Here is a 13383-nt window from a genome sequence, read left to right as displayed (position 1 = left end):
GGAAGGCCGTATCCTGGCCTTTCTTTTAGTGTGTGGCATTTTAAGGAAAAAAATAATCTAAAGTAATAAGAGCCAAGAGAAGTATAGATGGTAATTGTATATACTATTACTCAGAGATTCCACTTTGAGAGGCCAGATAGAGTCAGAAATAATCTAACCTACCTGGATGTGTTGTTTCTTAGTCCATTGTAATTTCAAGTATAATAAATTGAAGAAATAAGAAAAGTTAGGACAAAATCCGACAAAATCCTGGCAAAGCCCTGCTTAACCGCGTGCCCCTTGAGCGCGTGCGGCTTAAGCGGCGCGCCAGCGTCGACTGCGCGCCACAACTATGATGGTTAAATGCAGTCACTTCACTTCCGGATCTGGTCTAGGCCACGCCTCTCCAGCGTGAAGGAAATCAGCTGTGATTGTATTTGCAAGCCGTCGGGGCAAATGCTTACCCCCGGGTGCAGGACAGCTTTTTCTCAGGTAATTAGTGTATGTCCTTCTCCTCCAGAGAATACCGGAGCAGCAATGGTTAAATGCAGTCACTTCACTTCCGGATCTGGTCTAGGCCACGCCCCTCCAGCGCGAAGGAAATCAGCTGTGATTGTATTTGCAAGCCGTCGGGGCAAATGCTTACCCCCGGGTGCAGGACAGCTTTTTTTCAGGTAATTAGTGTATGTCCTTCTCCTGCAGCCTCCAGAGAATACCGGAGCAGCAATGGTAAAATGCAGTCACTTCACTTCCGGATCTGGTCTAGGCCACGCCCCTCCAGCACGAATGAAATCAGCTGTGATTGTATTTGCAAGCCATCGGGGCAAATGCTTACCCCTGGGTGCAGGACAGCTTTTTTTCAGGTAATTAGTGTATGTCCTTCTCCTCCAGCCTCCCGACATAAGGGTGTCCTGCTGCTGCTGAGGCAGCTGCTCAGCCACTTCCTGCACCTACTTCAAGATATCCCATGAGTACTGGCTCATGTAGAGCTGGTAAGAAGCTATGCAGGAAATGAGCATGGCTCCCTGAAAAACCTCTATGATCCTTCCCCTGGGGCATCAAGGAATGGGTCAGAGACTACATGGCTCTTGAGCGCGGATTCAATCACCGTAGACTGGTGAGGAAGCTGTTGCTTATCAAACCTAGGAAGCTTCTGGACTAGGTAAACCCCATCAGCCTTCTTATTCACAGGAGGCATTGTGAGGGGGTGTTCCCATATCCTAAGCAGTAACTCCTTAAAAATATCATGTACTGGGACTGCCACAATTTCCTTAGGAGGCTCCATGAACTGGAGGATTTTAAGCATTTTATGCCTGGCTTCCCAATGCCAATAACTGAAATGAGTTGGCCTGCACCATCTCCCTCACAAATCCTGCAAAGGTTAAATCCTCAGGTGGAGACTTCCTTTGCTCTTACAGAAGGTGGTTCTGAGGAGAGACCCTCAGAGCCATCGGAGGAGGATTCCATGGTGTTATCCTCACTGAAAGCAGCAGGGAATGGGGCCCTAGGTGCTCGGCCTTTCTCCAGAAGTGCAGGCACTATCGGAGCTGGACAGGAAGCGGGGCTGCAGGCCTCGGCATCTCAACCAGCCTAAGAGGAGCTTCCTCCTCTGAGGAACCAGCAACGACCAGCATATCAACAGGGAGAGGCTACAGTGCCCTGACATACACAGTTGCTGGCCTGGGAGCCGATGACAGCTGGGTTGGTAACACATCAATGAGAGCAAGGAGCGTCCCCCATCATCAGCTCCAAAGCGGAGCTCCGGTACCGTCAGTGACAAGGGACCAATGCACTACATCGCCTGCTCAACTGCTAGTTGAACATTCTGCTCAAGCTCCTCCTCAAACATTGCTGATGCCAATACCAAATGGGAGGAAGAAGAGGCAGCCAGATCCTCTTCGGAACCGCAAGGAGGACTGGTCACTGGCATCAAGACCAATGGAGACAGACACAGACCCCTGGCACTGATGGAGGCCTAGCGTTACTTGCCGCGGGGTCGTTTTGGGGGCATCACAGCATGAGCTGGTGCATCACCATGCTTGGCACCATGCATAGACGGAGACCAATGCGATGCTTTTTCGGTTTCGCTAGATGCTTTTCCCCAGTGCTAAGGCCGATGACGAGGAACTTGGTGTCCTAGGTCTGAAGGAGCTCGATGGTGGCCGGACTCCAGCATCCCTATCAGCCAATGGCACAGAGGGTCCCACAAATGTCGATAGCTCAGTCTCCTCTGGCCCAAACAGTTGTTCCATCTTATTAAGCAGAAGATGAAGTCCCTTCGAGGCCATCTCTCCACATTTGTGGCAACCCTGGACATCATCCGATGCCCAGGGAGAGGACACGTACATCATGGGGGTCCACATGGTCCTGGGCACTAAGAGCATCGCCTGAAACCAGATGCAGTCATGACGGGACGAAATAAATGGGAAGATCAAAATCAATGGCGGTGGGCGTCAAAGGCCAGTGGGCACCAAAGCACTGCTGCTGGGGGGAAAGTAGACTGCAAAAGGAAACTTACCGATAAACAACGAAAACCATGACTAGGAACACTACGAGAAGAACAGAAGGACCCGGCGTGGAACCCAAGCGAAAAAATCATGATACGAGAAAAATGGAAAGTTTTCCAAACTAGGCCAAAAAGGCCTTGCGAATGCGGTGTCCTCCCAGGCCTGCACATCCAGGCGGTAGAACCTCGAGAAGGTGTGAATGGAGGACCACATCACCGTCCGATAGATCTCGGCGGGTGACAGCATCTTGGTTTCTGCCCAGGACACTGCCTGGGCCCTTGTGGAATGGGCCTTGACTTACAGAGGTGGAAGCTTTCCTGCCTCTACGTAGGCCGCCTTGATTACTTCTTTGATCCAGCAGGCTATGGTTGCCCACAAAGCCACTTCCCCTTGTTTCTTCCCGCTGTGAAGTATGAATAGGTGGTCAGTCTTTCGTACGGATTCCGATCTTTCCAGGTATCTGACTAGGAGTCTGCCGACATTCAGATGGCGAAGAAGACGTGAATCTTCCGAGTCCTTATGCTTGTCTGGAGATGGCAGCGAGATGGTTTGGTTTAGATGGAAATGAGAAACCACCTTTGGAAGGAAGGAGAGGACAGTGTGGAGCTGTATGGATCCCGTCAGGATAGTGTTTGAAGTTCAGAGATGCGACAGGCTGAACATATTGCCACTAGGAATAGAGAGTCTTCAAGGTCAGGAGCCATAGTGACAGACCGCGAGTAGGTCTGAAGAAGCTCCCGCCAGGAAGTCTAGTACTAGATTGAGATTCCATAGGGGCACTGGCCACTTTAGTGGTGGTCGGATTTGTTTAACCCCACTCAGGAAACGGAATACGTCTGGATGGGATGATAGTGTGATGCCAACCACTTTGGCTCTGAAGCAGGCCAGCGCAGCCACCTGAACCATAATGGAGTTGAGAGACAACCCCTTCTTCAAGCCATCCTGCCGAAATTCCAGGATCATGGGGATTTTGACTGTCCGCGGGAGGATGTCGCGGTCCTCACACCAGGCTTAGAATATTCTCCATATTCGTATGTAGGTTAGAAATGTGGAAAACTTGCGTGCTTGGAGTAAGGTGTTATTCACTGCCCCCGAGTATCCGCTCTTCTTCAGGCGAGTCCTCTCAATGGCCAGACCATAAGAGAGAATAGATGTGGGTCTTCGTGGAGGATCGGTCCTTGCTGGAGCAGGTCCCTGTGTGGTGGTAGACACAGAGGGTTCCCCGCCAGAAGTCTTCGCATGTCTGCATACCATGGCCTTCTTGGCCAGTCCGGGGCCACAAGAAGTACTAGCCCCCTGTGGTGTTCCATCTTGCGGATGATCCCGCCCAGTAGTGGCCATGAGGGAAATGCATTCAGCAGGTCTTCCTGTGGCCAAGTCTGGACGAGGGCGTCTATTCCCTGGGATTGTGGTTCTCGTCTGCAGCTGAAGAACTTGAACTTGGGCGTTGGACCGGGTTGCCAGAAGATCCATGGCTGGTGTTCCCCAGCGGTTTACTATCAACTGGAAGGCTGTGGTCGACAGCCTCCATTCCCCTGGGTCTAGACTCCTCTGCTGAGGTAATCCGCAGTGACGTTGTCTTTTCCCGCAATGTGGGCGGCTGAGATCACTTGTAGGTTTGCCTCTGCCCACGCCATTAAGGGGTCTATTTCCAGCAGCCAGCTAGGTATCTTGGGAGCACTAGGTGTGGTGTATGTGTGTGTGGGGGAGGGGGGGGGGGAGCGCGCTGGGAGAGCAGGCGTTCGCCCGCTCTCCCGCGACTTTTACTGTATCGCCCGATAGTTAGTAGCTCTTCAATTCATATTTCAGTTCCTTTAGAATTTGTGGGTAATGGCTGTCTAGTTCTAGTGTTCTGCTGTTTAATGTATCAATTTATTCTTAAATTTCCTATATTGTCATCTAAGTTTGGTTTTGGAATCCTCTACAGTGAAGCCTGATGCAAGGAATTCAACCAGCTTATCTGCCATGGCTTTATCTTCCCTTAGTACTCCTTTTACATCCCAATGACAAGCTTCTTGCTTGTAATATGATAAAAAAAACCTATTATTAATTTCTATTTCTTTATTAAAGTGATCTTCAAATATGTTTTCTGCCTGCCTCATTAAAATTTGTAGTGAGTGCACCTCTTTTCCTCATTTGCATATCATTTCCACTTTTCGAATGTCATCTTGTATCTAAACCTCTTCCACTAATGTTAAACTATTAGCTTATTTTGAGACTGTTTAGAGTCTTCTTTTGATCAGAAGTCTACCATTTACTCTAAGCTTCTAATAAGATGCATCTCTTCATACATCAGGATCTTATTTGTGTGTTACCATTTACATTATTTATGTATGTATCAACTCATGTTGGACTACTCCTTTTCATACAATAGCTGTCAGAGCTACAATGAGGATGAGAGAGGATGGGTAAAGTATGAAATAGGTGTCAAGTACCTACTGATCCTATGTCCACATAGATTAAGTCCTTGAACACTTTTTCAGGCCCAGTATTCTTTCCAGTTTCAATTATTAGGGCTTCTCAGAATCCCAGAGATGGCACATCCTAAATATAGGAAGTTGACAACATTGCACTTTTAGCACCTAGAGGGAAAAAAAAAGATAAATAATTAATTTGAATTACCACCCTTAAGCATCATTCATGAATGACAGAAGTGCTAGCAGCAGACCAAAAAGGAACTTCTATAAGTAAACATCAACTTGCCTTGAGGGTCTGCAAAAAATAAATAAATAACCAAAGCAAAAAAGGTCTAAAATTTTCTTTAAAAAAAACCCCCAAAAACTTCCAAAATGTTGAGATTACTTACCTGATAATCTCCTTTTCCTTAGTGTAGACAGATGGACTCAGAACAAGTGGGTATAGTGTGCTCGTGCTAGCAGTTGGAGACGGATCTGACGTCAGCACGGGTACATATACACCCACAGGAAGTGAAGCAATTCAGTAATCTTCCTTGCAAAGCTTTATGGATATATGTGTAACTGACCGATCGATTAAATAAACAGGATTACCCTGACCGATTGACAGAGCTGGAGACCGCCAGTGTTCTCAACCGGAAGGCGTTGACACCCGGCAGGGTGGATGCCCTATCATAAGAAAACATGGCTTACCTTGAATCGGTGAAACCCCATGTATATGGGCAGCCGGGCGGGATGCTGAGTCCATCTGTCTACACTAAGGAAAAGGAGATTATCAGGTAAGTAAATCTCAACATTTCCTAGCGTGTAGCCAGATGGACTCAGAAGTGGGATGTACAAAAGCTACTCCCGGACAGGGCGGGAGGTTGCCCGAGGTCCATGCAGGACTGCCCTTGCGAATGCTGAGTCCTCTCTGGCCTGAACGTCCAGACGGTAAAATCTGGAGAAGGTATGAATGGAGGACCACGTTGCTGCCTTACATATCTCGGCAGGTGACAGCATTCTAGTTTCAGCCCAGGAGGCTACCTGGGCTCTGGTAGAGTGTGCCTTGACCCGTAGAGGTGGTGGTTTTCCCGCTTCTACGTAGGCCGCCGTTATAACTTGTTTGATCCAGCGGGCAACAGTTGCCCGTGAAGCTGCTTCTCCTTCTTTCTTCCCACTGTAAAGGACGAACAGGTGGTCTGTCTTTCATACTGCTTCCAACATCTCCAGGTATCTGGACAGTATCCTGCCTATGTCGAGATGACGGAGTGTCCGACCATCTTCAGACTTCTCCAATCCTTCCGTAGTTGGTAAGGAAATGGATTGGTTAAGGTGGAAGTGTGAGACTACTTTGGGTAAGAAGGAGGGGAACTGTGCAAAGATGGATAGTCCCCGGGGTGATTCTGAGAAATGGATCTCGGCAGGACAGCGCTTGTAGCTCTGAGATGCGGCGTGCCGAGCATACCGCCAGTAAGAATACCATCTTCAAGGTTAGTAAACGGAGAGACAGGCCCCGGAGGGGTCTGAAGGTGGATCCCGCTAGGAATTCCAAAACTAGGTTAAGGTTCCACAGGGGCACTGGCCACTTCAGTGGCGGACGAATGTGCTTGACTCCTTTCAGGAAGCGTGACACGTCTGGGTGCGTGGCAATACTGTTGCCTTCACTCCTGGGACTGTAGCAGGATAACGCTGCTACCTGGACCTTGATGGAATTGAGGGACAGACCCTTCTGAAGTCCATCTTGCAGGAAATCCAAGATGATGGGAATTTTCGCTGCATGTGGATTGGTGCTGCGAGTTTCGCACCAAGCTTCAAATACTTTCCAGATTCTTATATACGTTAGTGATGTGGAGAACTTGCGTGCTCGGAGGAGTGTATCTATTACCGCCCCCGAGTATCCCCTCTTCTTCAGTCGAGCCCTCTCAATGGCCAGACCGTAAGAGAGAATTGAGCTGGATTCTCGTGGAGGATGGGACCTTGTCGTAGCAGGTCCCTGTGAGGCGGCAGGGGTAGAGGCTCCCCTGCCAGTAGTCTTCTCATGTCCGCGTACGAGGGTCTTCTTGGCCAGTCCGGGGCCACTAGAAGAACTAGGCCTCTGTGCCGCTGAATCTTGTGTAGTATGGCGCCCAGCAGGGGCCATGGAGGAAAGGCATATAGCAGGATCCCGAGGCCACGGCTGAACCAGTGTGTCGATCCCGTGGGATAACGGATCTCGTCTGCGACGGAAGTACCTGGGTACTTGCGCATTGGACCTGTTTGCCAGTAGGTCCATGCCCGGGGTCCCCCAGCGGTTCACGATCATCTGGAAGGCTGTGGGGGACAGCTGCCATTCCCCTGGATCTAGGCTTTCTCTGCTGAGGAAGTCTGCATTGGTGTTGTCCTTCCCGGCAATGTGGACGGCTGAGATGTCCTGGAGACTTGCTTCTGCCCAGGCCATCAGGGGGGCTATTTCTAAGGATACCTGTTGGCTTCTTGTGCCGCACAGTCGGTTGATGCATGCCACCGTGGTGGCGTTGTCCGACATCACTCTGACTGCTCTGTTTCGAAGTCTGTGGGCAAATCGTAGGCAGGCTAACCGGACTGCCCGAGCCTCTAGTCGGTTGATGTTCCACCCTGACTCTTCTCTGTTCCACCGCTCTTGGGCGGTGAGCTCTTCGCAGTGTGCTCCCCATCCGCTCAGGCTGGCATCAGTAGTGAGCAGGGTCCACGTTGGGGAGGACATCTTCAACCCCTGGCACACATGGCCGGGCCGTAACCACCATCGTAGCTGGTTCCGCACTCTGGCCGGTAGAGTTAGATGCACGGTGTAGTTCTGCAATCGTGGGCTCCACCGAGAGAGGAGAGAGCACTCCAACGGTCTCATATGGGCCCGCGCCCACGGTACTACTTCCAGTGTAGATGCCATTAGACTGAGGACCTGCAGGTAATCCCAAGCTGTGGGCCGAGTGGCGCTCAGCAGGGTTCGTAGACAATCCTGGAGTTTCGTACTCCTTTTGGATGTCAGGCTGACTCTGTCTGCCTGGGTGTCGAATCGGACTCCTAGGTATTCCAGCGATTGAGAAGGCTGTAGGGAACTCTTATTTACATTGACCACCCATCCTAAGCTCTCTAGGCGAGAGACAACTCTGTTGGTTGCTCGATGACTCTCCTCCCGGGACTTCGCCCTGATCAGCCAATCGTCCAGGTAGGGATGGACGAGGATTCCTTCCTTCCTGAGTGTCGCCGCCACCGCTACTATTACTTTGGTAAAGGTTTGCGGCGCAGTGGCTAACCCGAAGGGTAATGCCCGGAACTGGAAGTGCTGTCCCAGGACTTTGAAGCGTAGGTAGCGCTGGTGATCCCGATGGATAGGGATATGTAGGTAGGCCTCTGACAGGTCTAGGGACATGAGAAATTCCCCTGGTTGTACTGCGCTTCTGACTGACCGCAGAGTTTCCATACGAAAGCTCGGGACCCTTAAGTATCAGTTGACCGACTTGAGGTCCAGAACGGGCCTGAAAGTGCCCTCTTTCTTGGGTACAATGAAATAAATGGAATAGTGCCCAGAATTTATCTCCCATGCAGGCACTGGGAGAATGGCCTTTAGGGACAGTAGCCTCAGCAAGGTAGTTTCCAGTGCCGCCCTCTTGAGGGGTGAACATGGAGATTCCACAAACTTGTCCGGAGGGATGCGACGGAAATCCAGGTAATACCCTTCTCGGATGACGGCGAGGACCCACTGGTCCGAAGTGATCTCGAACCATCTGTGGTAGAATAGGGTTAGCCTGCCCCCTATGGCTACCACCCCTGGATGGGTCGGCTGATTCTCATTGTGGGGTGCGGCCGGGACCTGAGCCGGAGCCGGTTCCCCGCTTGTTGTGTCTGGTCCGAAAGGACTGATTCCTGGCCTGCGGACGAGGAGCTCGATAGTTATTCCTGTAGGGATGGAAGCGTTGGGAGCTTCTACCTCTGGATGGTCTATGAAGGGGACGTTGGTTCCTCCTTGACCTGTCTTCTGGAAGGCGGGGTAATGGAGAGGCGCCCCATTTGTTAGCCAGTGTCTCAAGGTCGCTGCCGAACAGGAGGGATCCCTTAAAGGGCATTCTCGTAAGGCGTGTCTTGGAGGAAGAGTCTGCCGACCAATTTCTTAGCCATAACTGTCTCCTGGCTGCGACTGAGGATGAAACCCCTTTGGCTGCTATACAAACTAGATCGGAGGCAGCGTCAGTGAGAAACGATAGAGCTGATTCCATGTCTTCCCCAGGAACGTTGTTCCTGGCTTGAGATAAACAGGAACGTGTCACCACTGTGCAGCAGGCCGCTATGCATAGGGACATGGCCGCTACCTCAAAGGTTTGTTTCAGGATGGCGTCCAGGCGTCGATCATGCGTATCCTTGAGGGCCGCCCCCCCTCCACCGGAATGGTGGTGCGCTTCACAATTGCGCTCACTATGGCATCTACCTTGGGGCACGCCAACAGCTCCTTGGTTGCCGGGTCCAGGGGGTACATGCCAGACAAGGCCCGACCCCCTCTGAATGAAGCCTCCGGCGCGTTCCACTCCAGATCGATTAGCTGTTGTGCTGCTTGTAGGAGGGGAAAATGGTGGGCCGTAGGCCGCAGGCCCTCTAGCAGGGGGTTCATCTTAGGTTCCCCTGGGGTGGCTTGGCCTGGGATAGCCAACTCTGACAGGCACTGTGAGACCAGCTCCGGGAGGTCCTCCTTAGAAAAGAAACGTCTCATGGTTCGATATGGCTCTACCCCCGAGGGAAGTTCTCCCTCCTCGGGGGGGCTCACCTTCTTCCTCAGAGTAATCTGAATCCCCATAAGTGGGGCTTCCAGGTGGCAGGTGCCCGCACCTAGATGTAGAAGGCCCAGAGGCAGGATCATCCGGGGCATATGGGCCCATCCTGGGATTCGACTGCATCTGAACCAAGGCGTGAATCCCCTTAAATAATTCCACCCAGGAGAGGGAAGCAGAGTCTGGCCTTAGGGGCACCAGGTCTCTCGGGTTCCCCGGCTGCTCCGCTCGGCCGGCCGGATCCAGAGTGTTCCCTGAGGAACTGGCAATTAATCTGGGCTGAGACCGGCCCTGGCCTGGATCTCCCAGGGCCTCTTCACATTGGGCACATAGGGAGTCTGCTTCCTCGTTCTGTGTAGCTCTCAGGTGGCATGCCGAGCAGAGGCCTAGAGCTTTTATGCCTGATTCTGGAGGTGCCGCCTCTGAGGACGCATGGGCTCTCACATGCTCCATCGCGTTTATGCCCAGCAAAGGGCGCCCGTCTTAGCAATGTGCGCCTATCACTGTGCGACTTACCAATATGCGTCTTTCAATGTGCGCCTCACCAATATGCGCCTCACCAATATGCGCCTATCACTTTGCGACTTACCGATATGCGCCTATCAATGTGCGCCTATCACTGTGCGACTTATCAATCAATGTGCGCCTATCCGCGCGTGGCTTAACACTGTGCGCCTATCAATGTGCGCCTATCAGCGTGCAACTTATCAATCCAATGGGTGCCTATCAGCGCGTGGCTTAACGCTGTGTGCCTATCAGCGTGCGTCTTATCACCTTCGGTTAAGGAACAAGGCAAACTGTGAACAGGCAGGCAAAATGGCGACCTCCTTGGCGGGACTCCTCGTAGGCAGACCCCGCTAATCCTCGCTCTTCGGAGACCAACAAAGGTAAAAGATGTACGCCTTACCTGATCTTCGGCGCTTCCCGGCTGCGACCCGGGCGGTCTCCGGCTGCGGGGAGAGAGGGTAATTACCGTCACTGCCGCGCTCGAGGAAGTGCACCCGCTGCCTCTAGGCCGCGCCCGAACTCGTCTCGCTCGGGGGCCAGGTCCTCACCATGAACGGATCGGGACCGAGGCGCCTCTCAGCCGCGCCCGAGCCCTTCTCACTCGGGGGCTAGATCCCTGCTGCAATTCAGCCACCGGACCGAGGCTTCTTACCTCCGAGGGACGACGGAAATCACCTCGGGAAACTCAACTGGGGGAGTGACCGTAGGGTATCACCGCAGGAGTGCGGGGCTCGTCTTCAGGATTCTTCTCTGAAATTTAGTCGTTAGAATTTAGAAACACGCTCAGTGAGCGTGAGGTAGCTCCAAACTGCTTTGGAGATGGAAATTACTGAATTGCTTCACTTCCTGTGGGGGTATATGTACCCGTGCTGACGTCAGATCAGTCTCCAACTGCTAGCACGAGCACACTATACCCACTTGTTCTGAGTCCATCTGGCTACACGCTAGGAAAGTGATTTTTGCAACATCCCTGATGCAGGCTACAGTTCGATTCTTAAGTTAAAATATGGTCTGCACTAAGGACCTTTATGATACTCTCTCTTTCAAGCTTGTTTTTCATTTTCGGCAATTTATGTAGACCAACCATCTCCACCTAATAACACCTGAGAGTGAAGCCATGCCCCAATGCCACTCTCTGCTGATTGACCTTGATCATGGGAGTTCAGTGCAGCCGTACCACTATTCTATGTAAGGCTGTTTTGTCATTTCCCCTTTTAGACCTCTCTTTTCTGAACAGTTAGATGTGTGTGCATTTCCATAACACTACCTTTACCCAACCTTTCTACCTCTCCTTACCACCACCTTGCTTATTATATAAAAATGCAGCTTTGATTGTTTTTTGGGGTTTTCTTTTACTAAATTAAGAATTACAACATACAAAAAGATTTGCTGCTATACCAGTCACATAATATATAGAAACAAAGAACAGTAGATAAAGATCATACCACTTCACTAAACCGACCATTCACATCACTTGTTCAGCTTTACAATTCCTTCCTCTTCAGAGATCCTGTGCTTATTCCATGCTTTTTTGAATTCTTTTTTTTTTAATTTAAATTTTTAAAGACACATTGATATACAATTAAACAAACCATGTACCTGTAACCACCCATGTCTCACTGGGCATAATACATAATGTACAGCAAAATATCGTAATTTAGAATGCATAAAATATCAATAAAGCAATTATACAAACATCTGTATAGTGTCCTTTTTTACTTTGCGCAACATATAACCCCTAACCCCTCCCCCCCACCCCCCCACTAGCCTAATCAAAAACGACTGAGGTAATATAGGAAGATTGAAGTATAAATTGAGAAAGGAGGATAGACTCATCCAGAGAGAGATACCCAGACACTTGAGTGACTACAGGGGATCAAGAAGAAGCATGGTACCCTGTAAGAGTCCCCCCTCTAAAAGTCTGATTTCCAAGAGCAAAAAGGAGACCAAACCTTCTTGAAGAGGCCAATAGATTTGTTAGAATGTGCTGTTATTTCTGCTAATACATATAATTTCCCCATTTTACCTTGGACCTCCCGTAACGTAGGCAGGATAGACGTTTTCCATTTACGTGCAATTTCAATTCCAGTGGCCGTGCAAATATATTGCACCAAATCCAACTCAGACTGTTTTTTCAAGGGAGAAGAAACACCCAGAAGAGCCAGTGAGGGAGAAAGCTCACAAGGAGCCCCCATCATCTGCTGTATCCAATTGCCAACTTGTGTCCATAATAAGCAAACCCACTCACACTCCCCCCACATATGAAAATATGTCCCTACAGTCGGACAATCCCGCCCACATTGATTAGAGATAGCAGGATTCATTCTATGCAATTTTGCAGGGCAGTAATGCCAGCGAAATAGCAATTTCAGGGAGTTCTCAATCAAATAAGCCGCTATAAGCCCCTTACCAGTATACTTAAAAATGGTCTCCTAGTCCTGTTGACCAAAGGTGTGATGAAGATCTGCTTCTCAAGCCAGCATATGGGTTTTTTTTCGTAAAGGCCACCCTCCCCAAGAGAACATATATAATCAAGAGTACTTTGGTGGTATGATCCGCCTTACAGCATAGCAACTCAAAATCCGATTTTCCCTGCTGAAGATTACCCTTGAGCAGCATATGGCCTGATCAAAATGTCTCAATTGAATATAGGGATAGAAATCCACGTCCAATAAATTGTATTTTGACTTCAAAACCGAGAAGGGAATCAACCCCCCTGCGCCCCAAAGTTGTTCCCAAATATAAAGTCCTTTTTGCTGCCACCCCCTAAAAGCTGGATTCTCATAACCCTGAGAGAAGGAGTTATTCGCATAAAGATATGTACTGTGATGGTATTCCCTTGAGCTAATAAGTAAATGCCATTGTGGGGGGCAGTAGCTCACGGAGCGGTAGTATCCAGGTTTTTTTGGGTTGCCAAAGAAAACTAAATAAAAGGAGTGTCTCCCACTAATTGTTGACTAAAAGTAACCCAAAGTTTGGGAGTGCTCTTTCTATGCTAATCCACGAGCTTCCGAAGCTGGGCAGCCAAATAATAGTCGGCTAGATTGGGAACCCCCAGACCTCCCTGGGACCGATGTTTATACAAAGTAGTACGTGCTATATGTGGTTTCTTCCTACCCCATATGTAGGACATAATCGTCTTTTGCCAATACAATAATCTCCCTTTTGGGATGGCCACTGGGAGAGTCTGGAACAGATATAAAAATTTAGGAAGCA

The 13383-nt window shown here is 50.0% G+C and overlaps 1 protein-coding gene across 6 annotated transcripts in view; it reads right to left on the bottom strand.

Moving 5' to 3' along the window:
* ZHX1 (zinc fingers and homeoboxes 1) overlaps nucleotides 1-13383 on the bottom strand; it is a 114969-nt gene that overhangs the window by 72285 nt on the left and 29301 nt on the right. For 5 of the 6 annotated variants that reach the window (XR_003854913.1, XR_003854912.1, XM_029591885.1 and 2 more), the window contains exon 2: nucleotides 4922-5068. The gene's annotated coding sequence lies outside the window, so the exon portion shown is untranslated. The remainder of the gene's footprint in view (nucleotides 1-4921; nucleotides 5069-13383) is intronic. The other variant, XM_029591886.1, reaches the window with a different exon arrangement.

Source organism: Rhinatrema bivittatum, chromosome 2, assembly GCF_901001135.1.
Source record: "Rhinatrema bivittatum chromosome 2, aRhiBiv1.1, whole genome shotgun sequence".
NCBI lineage: Eukaryota > Metazoa > Chordata > Amphibia > Gymnophiona > Rhinatrematidae > Rhinatrema > Rhinatrema bivittatum.
Note: the sequence above shows the minus strand (reverse complement) of the source record. Positions and strands in the feature narration are given on the sequence as shown.